The sequence below is a fragment of the Ips typographus genome, linkage group LG9, assembly GCF_016097725.1.
Source record: "Ips typographus isolate SLU linkage group LG9, UJ_Ityp_2.0, whole genome shotgun sequence".
Classification (NCBI taxonomy): domain Eukaryota; kingdom Metazoa; phylum Arthropoda; class Insecta; order Coleoptera; family Curculionidae; genus Ips; species Ips typographus.
The window spans coordinates 297487-303269 of record NC_138430.1 but is presented as its reverse complement, the minus strand read 5'-3'; the positions used below and the strand labels follow the sequence as shown (position 1 = coordinate 303269).

The 5783-nt window shown below is 34.0% G+C and overlaps 1 long non-coding RNA gene across 3 annotated transcripts; it reads left to right on the top strand.

The window, feature by feature from the left end:
- Nucleotides 1-498: 498 nt before the first annotated feature.
- LOC145733898 (uncharacterized) lies at nt 499-2379 on the top strand. 3 transcript variants are annotated; one of them, XR_014179302.1, is made up of 2 exons: nt 499-942; nt 1028-2379. It is a non-coding gene; the product is annotated as an uncharacterized LOC145733898 (long non-coding RNA). The 3 variants fall into 3 exon arrangements; XR_014179303.1 differs by having other exon boundaries at nt 499-971; nt 1054-2379; XR_014179301.1 differs by having other exon boundaries at nt 499-971.
- The last annotated feature ends 3404 nt before the right edge of the window (nt 2380-5783 follow it).

The window sequence follows — 5783 nt, the reverse complement described above, 5'->3', positions numbered from 1 at the left end:
TAGTGACAAGCTGACTGACAAATTGGAAGTTTAAGGCGTATTTTGACGGCAGTACTAACCTGAGTTTTAAGTTGTAGTAGCATAGGGCGTCTTTTTCTATCAGAATGAGTTAAAATGAGACAGGCATTGTAAACACTCCAGTAAACACTGACGCCAAGCCAAAACACGTCTTTAGTTGACATTGCAAATCGCAACACAACAGAAATGACAGATCGAAGATGTTCAGCCGAGTTTGGGATAAAACGATACGCTGCATGACGTCACAGTGGGTGCTCGGGTGTACAATATGCAATTAAAACCCAGGTGGAAGGTTGAAGGTTAGCCAGAGGGAACAGCCGTTGTCCATGGTTTGGGTCTTGTTAACTTTAGGTATCCACGAATTTCGAGTTGTTTCTTTTTTTTTTAACATGTAGATTATGGCTTATACACGTATGGTAAATCCAAAACCGACCATAGGAAAACCGTGTAACGGACAGAGAAACAGATAAATGCATGTGCAGGAAAAATATCAAGTAGGCCTAAATTTGAGCGCGCTGTTGCCAAACGCCTAAGTATCTAATACCGTCGACAAAACCAATTTTGTTGTTGGATTGTTCCTAATTTATTTCCATTCATTTGGATAATCTGTCTTCGGTCAGCGAGCTGTATTTAGTCCGATTTCTGTCTATTTGTTTAACAATTTGAATGAAATTATTTATTTTTCATTTAGCAGTCGAATTGCTATAGCGCTCTATATTTCATCTGTCATCTGCGATTAAAATCTAACCTCAATTGTCAAATTAAAAGTAAACAAGAAATCATTTACAGTGACAGGCATATTAATAAGTACCAGAATGTACTCCTATTAGTCCTATTATTGTAAGATTTTAGGAAAACATGAACAAATAACACTATTTACACAATAGTAAGAGTTCCTCTAGTTGGTGGCCTTCTCAATTTAAGGTAGGAAACTCCCCCCAGACAATTCATCAGTGAGAGAATAGCAAGGGACTCCTCTAGTGTAGTGTTATTAATAAGTTATTTTTAGGTAGTAAAGCCGATTTGCTAGCTTAGCCATACAACATCGCAACTTTTATTGAGTCTAGAGTCCAGTTACCAACAAAGCCACATTTAAGGAACCAACTAACAAATGGGGTGTACAGTATTCTGTTGTTATTAGCAAAGTTACTTAGTTGAATGACAATGATATAATAAGGTGGGAAACATCTAAAAGCTTCAGTTCACTAGACAATATACAAGCCATCTGATCCAGTGTTCAGGTTGTGTTCAATCAATTTGCCAAAAGATATAATACTTATATCAGTGCTCCATTTTAATTAAATTGTAAACAATTTTATGGTTGCTGAGCAATTTTTTGTGTGACAAGCAAGTTCATCCCCCAACTTGGTTGCTGTAAAATGAAGTGTAAAGTTGGCTAATGACTGTGCTTTTTAATTTACAGTTGTAGTTTCAGATCATGCACACAGGGTTGTAACACAGAATTCATTCTCCCACTATCTGTATTGCTAAGGAATGCAACCAACGATGTACTTAATAATTATTATATCAAGTCTATAATTATATCAGTTCATAAAATAATGTAATATGGTTATTTGTAAGTATAATAGTGTGTTTTATCATAGGAAATACAATAACAAAAAGTTTTCAATCAACATATCTATCTGCCACTGTACCCAAAGTGAAGGTGCAGACGCTCATAAAAAGGCCTGCTTCTTAGCATATGCCAAGAATCATTGTACCCTTCAGCTGTTCACATTTCCTAGCAATAGGCATGCCTGCTTTAAGTAGACACTATGTACTTTATGGCTTGCTCATAAGCAACCGAACTTCAGATGTGCCAAAAGCAGGCCCCCTTTCACCTATGCTCCAGATAGTAGGTATACTAAAAAATCTAAATATGTATTGCTATTTTATGAGCATGATATTTGTAGCAAACCATGTCCATACATGCTGCTCCACACAAGTAGCAATTGGTCAGTAATAATGTATGTATGTATGTAATACTAATGACATGCTTTTGTGTTTTTATTGAACATGTTTGTCTGCACTGAGAATATTTTTGACCTTCTAATGAATGGAAACATACACTTCTATTTTGTTTAAAAACATGCTGTTTAGTATAACTAAAGGAACTTGTGTTGACAATCTACAGTATAATGTAAAACCCACCATGTTTATAACATACAAGAGGAGAATCAAAGGGCAGTTTTATAAAAATAAATGTTACTTAATATTTTTCTTAATTTCCTTCTATTGATGTTACTGATGTAAGAAAGTTATGGAATGCTACTAAATATTTAATTTAACATTATTGAACTGTCTTTAAGTAAAAATCTGTTCTTTTAAATAGTATGTATGTAAATAAATGTATTAAAATTGTTTGTAAAAGTGTGGGTTTTATTAAAAAAGCCACAAAATTTAAAATTTTATTTTGTAGCAGGATTCTCTCAAAATTTCAAAAATCTAGACTAGGCTAGTTTGGTACAATTAATTGAATTATTAATACATTATCATTTAGACCACTTATCTTAATAGTATTCTATTAGTTCTTTAGTACGCAAACTCGAAATCATAGTCATTATAAAACAATTACGGATAATCAAAAATTCTGAACGCAGCCTGTCAAAAGTATTCGGCCCAACTCAAAAATCAACGCGGGATTATTTTCAAATGACATGTCGTTTATCCTTTGTTTTTCAAATAAACATTTTGTATTTGCAAATTGAAGTTTTCTTGTTCTGTTTTATTACGTCCTTATACTACCACCTACTACCTATTACACTATTATTATACATATTACATTACTGAATATTTATTAGTTAGATTAGTGAAATAAATTACCTAATTAACGGTTTGCGCCCCAGATAAAGGTAAGGCTTAAAATGCTTTTAAAATTACATTTTTGGCAACATTTTTTGTTTTCAAGATGTTTTCCGTCGAAGAACGAGTACAAATTATTAAATGGTACTATTCTGGTTGTGCAGTGGAGGAAATTATCGGAAGATTCATATTTATGTTTGAAAATCGACCTGTGCCAGCGAGTACGACAATTAAAGATATGGTCCATAGATTTGAAAATACTGGGTGTACGCAAAACTGTACCAAATGTAGAGATCACGATTTTCCGCAGCCTCCCGAAGGTATCCGTCATCCTCGAAATGAAAATCAAGAGCAGCGCGAAACGGCAGTTTGCAGTTTGGCAGAAGTCAACTTCCCATGTAATAGTACTCCTATTGCTGTGGAGCTTGTCATTGCACCAACTACTGTGCGAAATATTTTAAAACGGAACAAGTACCGGTGCTATAAGTTACGCACAACACAAGAAATATTTCCGGAAGACTGCGAAAAACGAATGTTGTTTTGCGAAGACATGATTGAAAGGTCTAACCAAGACAACACTTTCATAGCTAATATTTTATTTACCGATGAGTCCTCTTTTTCCTTGCATGGTCGTCACAATCCGTCCGTTACTGTGGCTTATTCAAGGGAAAATAGGCATATAAGCGTACCTATTCGGACTGAATATCCGCAAAAGGTCAATGTTTGGGCTGGCATTTTAAACAATCATATTATAGGACCTTTTTTTATTGATGGAAACTTAAATGACAATAAGTATTTAAACCTTTTAAGAGAGAACGTGCTACCAGCTGTACATAATCTGAACATTAATGCAAAAAAAAAAAATCTGGTTCCACCAAGACGGTTGTCCAGCGCATAATGCCAGAGACGTACAAGCATTTTTGCACCAAACATTTCCAAATCGTCTGATTTGCAGAAATGGTACTGTCAATTGGCCTCCTCGATCGCCCCAAATGACTTCTTTCTTTGGGGGCATGTAACCCAAAAATTTTACGGTCATCGTCACATGAGGGCTGAAGATTTAGGCCAATTGCGACTGAAAATAGTTGAAATACTAGGTTCTATTTCTAATCAAACTTTCATTAACGTGCGTCAGGAATTTTATGACAGGTTAGGCTACTGCTTGGCTAAAGCAGGAGATTTATTTGAGAACGAAATCAAATAAATGTTACGTTATTGTTATTCTCTTAATTATCATTTCTTTCGAGTTTTCTGCTGTTCTTGCCACTTCTGCATAAACAATTTGTTATAAGCGTCCCTAAAGAAAGAAATCTGGTGGTCAAATCTGGCATACTGGCCAGTTAACAGTACCATCACGCCAATCCACCGTAAGAAAAAAATAATGAGCTGGACAGCCGGCATGTTAATACCAACACATGGTCATTCATCGATTTAAATTTATTTCTTTATTTTCTTCGTTCTCTCTTAAGAAGTAGCGTATTTTGTCGCGTTAATATTTCCATCAATAAAAAAGACCAATATTATCGCCCACAATGTCACACCAAACATTAACCATTCAAGGTAGGGACCTTTCTTTTTCAAAAAAGAAAAAAATAATAAAATGTTCTTGCGTAGCGAAGCAACAACAATTTAAGTTTTTTTTTTGAAAAACGTACATTTATCATACACACACACAGGACATTCGTTATTTTAAACTAAAACTTGAATGTAACTACTTTAATTTTTTTTGTACTACTACAACAGCTGACATTTTCGCTCACTTTTGACAACATAAAGTACGCACACCTTTCCGCGGATAAAGTAGATTTCAATAAGTTGTTACACTATTATTGAAATTGATGTTTCTCTACAGATATTACCAGTAACATTTGAGACAGGCATCAATTGAAGAACAAATTGGGCACTATATTGACACCATCAAACTCTTGAACCAATGCTCTTGGTCAGTTACTACAATCACAATGCCCTCTGTGTTCAATTGTTGTCTGTGTCATACCAAATCATTGGCATCTATTTGGTTCATCCCTTACAATTCAAATAAGCTGTGGTCAAGTTGTGAGGGAAGTGATAGTTTATAAATGGCTACCTAATAATATACGAGTAGTTACAGTACAGATACAATTTTTTTAAGAATTTAGGCTAAGTGCGTAGGAATTAAGTAAGTAAGTATAATGATTTTGAAGTGTTTTCCATACTTTGAAACTGTGATCTAGAAAGATTACTTTCTGATGTTTTTTCCACATCTGAGACAGACATCACAATGGCTAAGATGCAAACAAAATACCAGAAAGTAATTTCATTAGATTAAACAAGAGTTTACACATGCATAGATTTATTTGCGCCAATAAAAACAAGTAAACTAAAATTTTCACGTGTAAACAAAGATTTGATGCAAGTTGTATCTTTGCATACATACAACTTGCATGTAAGTCGATGTTTATACGTGCAAATTTAATTTACTTGGGCACAAGTTTTTATTGGCGCAAGTAAATCTATGCATGTGTAAACTCTCCTTTAGGCAAAGATAGTATAACTAAAAACTAAACTTAAATTAAAAACAATTGAAGGGTGCACGGGAAAAACAAGCTAAGTCAATTTTTGGCCAAATTGAGAAAACAGCTTCACCTGATAGACAATAGCGATGCTATACAGGGTCCAAACTTAGTCAGAAGAAAATCGAGCTACGTCGTCTAATAGAACATATTTTAGGATAGGCGTACACGGGAATGACCTACTTACCTTTCAATCTTTCTAGTAACTAATTAGTTTAATAATTTTTTATCAATAAAAAACAAACAAGTTTTCAACTAATTTTTTTTTGACATACATTTTAATTTATGAATTACCTTGTTTGCTACTTAAGCTTGATGAATTTAATATTTATAATAAAAATCTGGTGAAAAACAGGCTAAGTCAAGACCTATTTTTGTATCTTCTTCAACTAAAACCTTGTAATTATTATA